The sequence below is a fragment of the Eleutherodactylus coqui genome, chromosome 5 (assembly GCF_035609145.1).
Source record: "Eleutherodactylus coqui strain aEleCoq1 chromosome 5, aEleCoq1.hap1, whole genome shotgun sequence".
Lineage (NCBI taxonomy): Eukaryota > Metazoa > Chordata > Amphibia > Anura > Eleutherodactylidae > Eleutherodactylus > Eleutherodactylus coqui.
The window spans coordinates 113161885-113171409 of record NC_089841.1 but is presented as its reverse complement, the minus strand read 5'-3'; positions in this window follow the sequence as shown (position 1 = coordinate 113171409).

Here is a 9525-nt window from a genome sequence, read left to right as displayed (position 1 = left end):
GCCTTACGTAACTTATACCTTTCACTTTGAATCGCCAGAATACACCTTTAAGTTATCTCCTTAAAAAGTATAACCCGCCAGTATAATTTCATGATAACGGTACCACCAGTTTGAGTATACTGTGAGTTCAGCTCTATATATCTACTTTGTGGCTTATGTGCGAAAACTGTTGTGTAAACCCAATGGTGGATTAATGTGTCCATTTTGGCAGCCGTGAGCTGAAGACCCCCAGGGAAAGGCATGGTTGTTCAAACTGCCAAATCACACACTGACAGTGCTACAACATGGAAGTAGTTTACACAGCGGGGAAGCTTAGCTGGAGACACAAGCAGAGCATTGGCACTGAGAGCATAGATATGGTAGGGGGCCCATGATACATTTAACAGCCCAGAGCCTATAGCACTCTTAATCTGTCACTGTCACCTAAATATACTGTTTAAAAGAACAAGTCAAACTCATCAAAATGTTAGAAACTTAAAGGCAACATCCCTGTTATTTTGCATTAATGCCATGTATTATGTTTTACCTCACATAGTTCTGTGATTCTAACATTTGTCCCTTATTTTTCAGATCAGCATTTGCCATTTGTTTGCCGTTGCCATAGAAAATCCTTTAATCAGAATACAGATAAGGAATTTAAAGACAGCCAAAAAGAACAAGTGAATGATCATTCTCACCCATGTACCTTCTCCACTGAAGCACAGACACAACCTCAACACTGTGATAATAAAGACTATGACCTTCACCACCGAGCAGCAGAAAGTAAAACAAATGTATCAATATGTGACAAAACGAACAGCTTTGTAAAAATTACATGGCATGATACATCCACAATGTCACAAAGTGATAAAGAAGAGTTCCACCACAAAAGCGACCAAGCAGAGGACAGTACAGAATTAACAGTCACATCTAATGGATTTCAACTGAATTTGGAAATAAATAAAGGACAAGCTCAAAACAGCAGAACTCATGTTGTAATAACCAATGGAAAAAGTCTTAAGAAGAGCAGAAGTTACCATGACAGACAACACCAACAAAGCCAACATAATGCTAACCACGCATGGGATTTTATGGAGGATTCTGGGAAACTCACGGACATGACATCACCCAAACACAAGAGTTTAATAAAATTAGAGATCATTGGAGAAGGTGTAGAAGTAAAATATAAAGCACTCAGCCAAAATGTAATGGTTCACATAGAATCTGATGAAGGACAACATGAAAATCATGATGTATTTGGAAGTGGTTTTTCTCAAGCCAATGATTACTTCTCAACTAGAGGGTCATGCAGCTCTTACCCCGTGTCTGATTTTAGTCTTAATGAGAGGAAAGAATTTTGTTCTAATTATAGAAATCCTGAATGGAGTATAGATGTCCCTCCACCCCCTGCAGAGTTTGCAGATGAAAAAGAAACATTTGTAAGTATAGAAGATGAGGCCTTACTTCTCGGAGATTCCATTAAACAAGCATATTATACATCTCCATCATCTTCTTGGTCTGAGTTAGAAACTGAGCCAAGGCAATCAAAAGATGAGGTCTGCCCAGGAGAAAGAACTGAAAACTACGATAACCAGTACTTGAGACATTGGAAACAATTCACTAAGGAACCAGTGAAGCCAAATAAAACCAACTTTCACCAAGTTCCATTCAGGTCAAATAGGGAATTAAAGTTGTATCCATCCAATTACTGTCACTCACGAAAGAATGATTGCCCCCTTGATGCCAAAGTAACGAGACGGAAAACATATCCACAGATTTATTATGCTCCATATGTTACTTGTAGTCCTGCAAGGCAATCTTTTTTTAAAGTGAGAGAACAGTTGTTTGCATCAAATCCAGTGGCTCCTGGAACACAACCTCGTGTTTCTGCTGTTGATCTTGGAAGACCACTGGTGTCCTCATCATTCCTAAACAGAAGAAGTCATAATAAAGAGACAGACCATAATATTACTCCACCAGATCATCCAAAGAAAATTTCATGTTTTGCCCAGGAAGAAACAGCATCCATCCATTCGAATGTTTCAGGCCTATGTGAGAATAATGACCATATTTTAGATGTTGAGAATAAGCAGCTGGATGAAGATGAGGACATAGATGATATAATGAAGCAAGTTGAAGAGCGGTTAGATTTTACTGAAAGTGGGTTTGATGAAGATATGTTAGATAGTGATACTCTTACAGAAGTACAAGATAATTCAGATCTACACTGGAAAAGTTTTTCAATTCAAGTTACTCCTCCTTCTCGAAGCACTTCAAGAGAATATATTTTAGGGAAAAACAGCAACAGTCGAGTGCCCGCTGAATGTCTCCAACAATCTGAAGTAAGTCAATCTAATACTTCAGAAACAGAAAATGCAAATAGGAAGAGAAGAGGTTCAGTTGTTACTGTAGTAACAGGCGACTTGGACCAAAGAGTACTAATTCAAGGTGACACTGAATTACCAGTTTCTAAAATGCAAAGAGAACTTTCCAGAGAGTTTAAATTTTCTTTGTTGCAGAGAGACTCGGTATTAACACCAGTTTCTGATGTTGAAGAACCTGATTTAGAAAGCAAAATGCATAGTTCCTTTGAAGACCAAGCTGCACTGGAGTGCAAGGATATTTCTTCACAAACATTGGAGCCGTTTGACCCTTTTTTATTAATGGGCCACCAAACCAACATACCTGATGAGCCAGGTATGAAAGAAGCAGATAACACTGTGTATCCAGAGCAGGAGGAAAGCAATAATACATCTCCAAGAAACAGTTCTGATAGTGTCATCCCTGGTACTTCTTTTGAGTCGATGGCTTTTCAGGTTCCAAGCCTGCCAAAGTCTGATTCTGAAGACAATAATTCCAAAAATGTTGAAAAAACTGAAGAATATTTAGATAAAGTAGAAACTCCAAAAAAGAAGGACAGTAAAAAAGGTAATTTTGTAATCATATTATATCATGCTTTATTAGACTTGAGTCAACAGATATTATCAATTCGAACAGTGAAAAATGGAACATCTGCCTATATATTTCAGGGTATATCTCTATGTGGCACCATCACTTATTTAGTCGCTCTTTAGGTCAAAGTGCATTCCATTCCTATGGTTTGATCTTAATTACCCTGGGCTTATGACCACATAGCTGCAACTGCCTGTGTAAACCCTTTGCTGTCTATTAACAAACATTTTAAATCATGTCCATACATACATGATGACGAGAAAAATATGTAAGGCAGCCATTTCCAGCTTTATTACCATGAACAGTCACACTGGGCATTTTTTCTACTGCCAAGGAATTCTTGCTCAAAGAAAATTTGGTTGGTGTCTATCACTATAGTTAGGCTCAGGTCTATTGACTGTTTGGCCAAGCATCTTTGAGCAAGTTGAAATTAGTTTGTCATATCTACAGTAAAAGTGACACATCTTGGAAAAAAGACTGTGTTACAGGGAAATCTGGTATAGAAAAACTTGAAAAAGAAAATAGACAAATCCTCGCTGCAAAGATCTAATTTGAAGTTCCTATGCTGCAATGCAAAATCTGTAACAGGGTCTCCTTCAATTATCATGTGCCATCCTGCTGGTGGTTTGTGGCAGTGAGACCACCGGGTTTTCCTAATAAACAGCATTATAGTCATATGTGAACTCAAAACAATAGTGGAAGTGGAAAGAAAGAAACAATTCCTGCACTCAGGGTAACCTCAGGAGGGAAGACTTTGTCAAAAGGCCATACGTGGGTATGGTCAAGTGCAATAACTTATGAAATGAGGTGAAGAGACTTGTTAGTGATTAGAGATGAGCGAGTATACTCGCTAAGGCACATTACTCGAGCGAGTAGTGCCTTAGCCGAGTATCTCCCCGCTTGTCTCTAAAGATTCGGGGGCCGGCGCGTGTGACAGGTGAGTTGCGGCGGGGAGCAGGGGGGAGAGAGGGAGAGAGAGATCTCCCCTCCATTCCTCTGCTCTCTCCCCCGCCGCTCCACGGCCGCCGCCGGCCCCCGAGTCTTTAGAGACAAGCGGGGAGATACTCGGCTAAGGCACTACTCGCTCGAGTAATGTGCCTTAGCGAGTATACTCGCTCGTCTCTATTGGTGATGACTTGAAAAAGTGGAGTTTTATTAAACAGGACAAAGTAGTGCAATGCGTTTCAGAGCTCTCATGGCTCCTTTCTCAAGCACAATACTACAATTGGTGGGTCCCTAAAAGGTTTAAAAATGAGATCCTGTCTGTCTGTGTAATGTGGGTCAGCCAGGGCAGCAGAAGCTCTAATGTGAGCTCAGTTAGTTTAAGCTACAAAGTTTATAAGGTATGGAAACCCTTTGAATCGCCTTTAAAGGATTCCCATCTCAAGTTATTCCCTACCCACAGGATAGCAGATAACTTGCTGATAATTTCAGCCACAGTGCATTTCGAAGTTCTTGCAACAGAGGCCATGCATGCATGCCTCCACTCCATTCACTTCAATGGGAGTGTAAGAGACAGCCAAGAATTTGAACAACCCTATCTCTGACGGTCGCATTGAAGTGAATGGAGCAGAAGTACAGTATGCATGTGTTGCTTTCACTGCCAGAACTTTTTGCCAGAAATCTTAACGGTCAGACCCCCATTGATTAGCAAGATATCCCCTATCCTGTAGATAGAGGATAACTTGCTGAGATAGGAGTAATCCTTTAATGATGGAAAATGATAAAACTGTTGAACTGCTATCAAGTGTCCAAAGAATTGAATTATGAGGGATGGCAGTACAAGGGCCAAAGAAAGTTCTTAAGGCCCATTTACATGGAACGTTGATCACTCAAAATTCGCTCAAATGGCAGTTTGAGTGACAGTTTTGAGCGATCACTTGCATAACCTCTTAAGTAGCTAATCAGCTACTTAAGAGGTTATTATTACCATAAATGAAGGCTGAGCGGGATACCACTGATAGCTCCGAGAATAGCAGGAGTGCTGACAGCTGCTTTGTTCTTGGGGCTATCAGCGGTATTTCGCTGAGATCTCCGAGCAGGATACCAGCTGAAAGAATACTATCAGAGGTATTCCGCTGAGAACTCAGAGCGCAGCACTGATAAGGCTCATCGCTGATTTATAGCTTGCTATAAGTTAGTGATGAACGAATAGTGCATGAAAAGTGCACGATGGCCACGTCTTTAGACACAGCGATTATCACTCAAAAGATGGCTTTTGAGCGAATTTTGAGCGATAATCGTTGTGTCTAAATGGGCCTTTACTTACACAAGATAACATAGCTTGCCTATACACTTTCCAAACAGAGTAAGCCAAAAAAATCATAACCTAGAAACAGTTACCATATGTGAAGTTGTCAATGATGATACATTAGTTAAATGTAATTAACCAACACAACGATTAAAGGGATTAAATGGTTTGGAAAGCCCATTTTTAAATATCCTATTAGAGATTTCTGTTCAGGATCCTCATCTATTAGCCAGAGCATATAGCAACTAGAAGAAACATCCCTCACTCGGAAGAACCTGGCACATTTGTGCCTTACATGGACAGCCCACTTATTTTAAAGGGCACTCTAAAAATGCTTCCTTACCCCTGTAGTGGTACAGCAGGAAATTGAACCCATTCTGTGTCCCCCCACCCCCCAAAGATTGCAGTAGATCATTTGGTGCAACTGGAGGGGAACTGTAAAAGAAAAATAAATTGTCCAAAGTAGGCAACCCCTTAAACATAAGACTTGTAGTCTAATGGAAATGTGGTCTCACTCACATATACAAATATGGCTTCTCAAAATATAACCGAAAGCTCTATGGAAATGCCATTGCTATAGTTATTTTGTAAATCTATGTCTAACCCACTACTGAGATGTAGTCAATGTTGAATTCAGACATTTTAATACAAAGAAAAATATCTTTATTTCTAACCAGATAGTTTCAACAAACACTTGAAATTGCCTAAAGACTTAGTATTGAAGGAATCGAGGAGCTGTGAAAGTCCTCAGGATGAAGGGTGTGATCGCTGGGCTAAGAAAAGGAAACAGTTCAAGGAAACGAGAAACTGCAGTTCAGCTGGAGGCAGCTCAATCACCAGCAACATCACTGAGGAGTCAGGTGAGGAATCTCCATTACATCACTCAACTTTTGTAATGCTTTGATTAATGTAGCTGTTATTTCTATCTATATAACCTATTTAGTTTGGCTACATTCACATTGTACTGATTAAAAGCACAGCAAATGTGGGAGGAGCTCTCAGCAAAATTATGGTAGTAGTTTCAGTACTTTCCAAGTTGTTACCTTAGTTATGGCATCTATGAAAATGTCTGTGATGGGAATACCCCTTTAACCCCTTGAGTGGTGGGTTTCTTACCACCCTGTTAGACCCACCAGGGCAGGTTTTTTTAAATGGGCCAATCATTTAATTTCAACTAATTTTCCAGTCCGATCTATCAAAGTCATGCATTATTTACCCCACACGGTGAATGTAGTCCGAAAAAAATAAAGAACGCCAGAAATGCACTTTTTATTCACCCTGTCTTCCTGGAAAAAATGCAATAAAAAGCTATCAAAAAGTCGCATGTATTCTGAATTAGTACTAATGTAAACTACAGGACATCCTGCAAAAAATGAGCCCTTGCACAATTACATCGACGAAAAATAAAAAAGTTATTCCGCATAGAAGATGCAGCAGAAAATAATTAAAAAAATTAAATGTCTTTGAAAAAAATACTAGTACTACAGCAAAAAAAAAAAACTATACAAGTTTGGTATCGTAGCAATCGTACTGACCCATAGAATAAAGTTATCATGTCATTTTGTTGCAGTTTGTGTGCCGTAGAAAAAAACGCTCTAAAAGATGGTTGAATGTTATTTTACTCCACTTAGAATTTTGTAAACGTTTTTCCGTACATTATATGGTACTTTAAATAGCACCATTGAAAAATACAACTCGTCCCACAAAAAACAAGCCCTCATATAGTGACGTCAATGAATAAATAAAGGAGTTATAATTTTTTAAAAGGGGGGGAGGAAAAAACGAAAAGGGGGAAAGAAAGAGGCTGCATCATTAAGGGATTAAATAATGTACTAACTTCCTTCTCTGGGTCATTATGAACGCAGGGATACCACATGTGTAATTTTGTTTAAAATTTTTAATTTTTTACAAAGTAAAGGGAGAAAGGTGTTTTTATTTAAATTTTTTTTACTTTTTTAAAATTTTTGTACCTTTAGGGGACTTCCACAGAGACCCATCAGGAGCCCCTGAGCACATTACAGGCGTCCGATGGTGTCAGCCCTTTACATGCTGCAGTCGCATAGCACAATGCCACAGCTTATGGCATTGTGCTCGGCAGCTCCCATAGTGAAACATAGCTTGGAAATCTTCCGGGCTATATCACTATGGGCAGTGGAGCTCGTCTCGGAAAATTTCCGGGCGTGCCACTCAAGGGGTTATGTCAAGTTATAAAGTTATTCCCTATCCACAGGATAGGGGTTAACTGTCATTGGTGAAGGTCCGACTGCTAGGACATCCATGAACCCAAGAACGGTGGCCCCAAAAGTCCCCACATGAATGGAGCTGAGATTGCACAAGCTCACCGCAGCTCCATCCATTTCAATGGGAGCACCCGATTTTGCTGAGTACGAGCATTCAGCAATCTCTGGCCCTGCAATTGAAATTAATGGAACTATAGTGCGCATGCACAACCACTGCTTCATTTATGTGGGGAACTTTGAGAGCCCCATTCTCTGGTTACCCCCTATCCTATGGACTTTATACTTGGCACAACCCCTTTAATAAAGTAGACAGGTAACTTACATGTTTTACTAGATGCAATAGATGTCTCCAACTTGGAAACATTCTTTGCTATATTTGCATCATGACATTAAGGCATACATTCAATCACACCTGGAAAGGTTGGACTGAAGATACCCTGGTTTCCCACTTGCATACTTCCTAAGGTATACTTATGAATAAGCTGAGGTCTGGGCTGCTGTTTCCACTGAAAAGCTGCTTCTGATGTTGATTTGTGATTTTTCAGTAGTGTGGTAACCTATTGCCAGAGATCTAACACATGTGAATCAAGCTTAAGAATCCTTCAAATAGTAACAACGATCTTAGTTTCCTAGACCCCTGTGATTATGACTTGAAGGGTAGCTGCAGAGTTGGTTTACTAGGCCCATGTTCTCCTGATAGGTGGGGTCTTATCTCCAGTATCCTTTGCATATGCCATAAATCTTTACAATAGGCAGGGGCGTAACTATAGTGGGTGCAGGAGATGCGGTTGCACCCAGGCCCAGGAGCTTTAGGGGGCCCATAAGGCTTCTCTTCTCCATATAGGTAACCCAGTATTATTAATAAAACATTATAATTAGGGGCCCTGCTACACAGTTTGCATTGGGGCCCAGGAGCTTTAAGTTACGCCTCTGACAATAGGAATACACCTTTAACTGCGTTCTCATATTTTGAGTTGATATATGTTTTAAGGTGAATGTTTTCATAAGGAACTTGTGCCATTTTTTTACATATGGGGGATGTTTTCCTCAATCCCTAAAGCAGCAGAAACTTTTTTCTTCTTTACAGTTGCCTTTTTTACTTCATGTGCACATGGCTAATACTTTGTAATCTCCCACTAATTTGAAATTAGCTTGTTAATCCTACTTTGTAGATACGGTCTACATTTACTTGATAGTGATTTGGCCAGCATGTGCGAATCAAGCTTAAGTTACTTTACGTCAAACTGGCACATGACAATAGAGTATACCCGATATAACAGGAAAAGATTCACTTATCTAAACTGATAATTGTCTGCACATCACATGCCCAGCATGGCACGCTACTGAATTAGAAGGCTTCTTACCACCTACTGAATAAATGCAATACAGATGTAAGCCACAGTGAGGCACCCAGCGTGCACTGTTCATATGCTAGAATACAAAAGGACAAACTATAGTTACTGAAAACATGGTAAAAATATATTTTAATAAACTATTGATAATTATAGAAACATTTACTTAAAGGAGTTGAAAACTTTTTGAAAACTTTTGTGCCATCCATTCATACTTCCTTTATGTCGACCCAGACATTTCCTTAGTTTATGTTCGTCTCTGTAGGCAGAGATTTCAGAAGTTAACAACTCATAGAAAGCATACATTTTTATGAACCCCACAGCAAGTGTCAAAAATTATAATATTAAAGGGGCTGTCTCAGTAAGACAATCTTACCTGGCCCAACTACGGTATGTATTATATGAGCAGACATTATTTGAAATGTCTTTTATTTACTGAATGTTCACTTTTTAATAGAAGAATTAGTTATTTTTGGCTAATACATTTTGGAAGGTCTATATTTCCTTAGGAATAATTTTGTGCCTATAAATAGTATTTATTATTTATTCCTTTGGACTCAAGAAAATAGGGCAAAATATAGCATTAAGAAGCTGTGCAGCTTATATACAGGCTGGTGAAGCTAAAAGGGTTCTACATGGAGTGATGCTTATATCCAGCGATGACTCATGCCTATTACTGGTTTATATCAGTAGAGGGCTGTAATATAAAAATTGAGTTCCAGAATGAAATACCCTCAGCAAAATTAAGGAG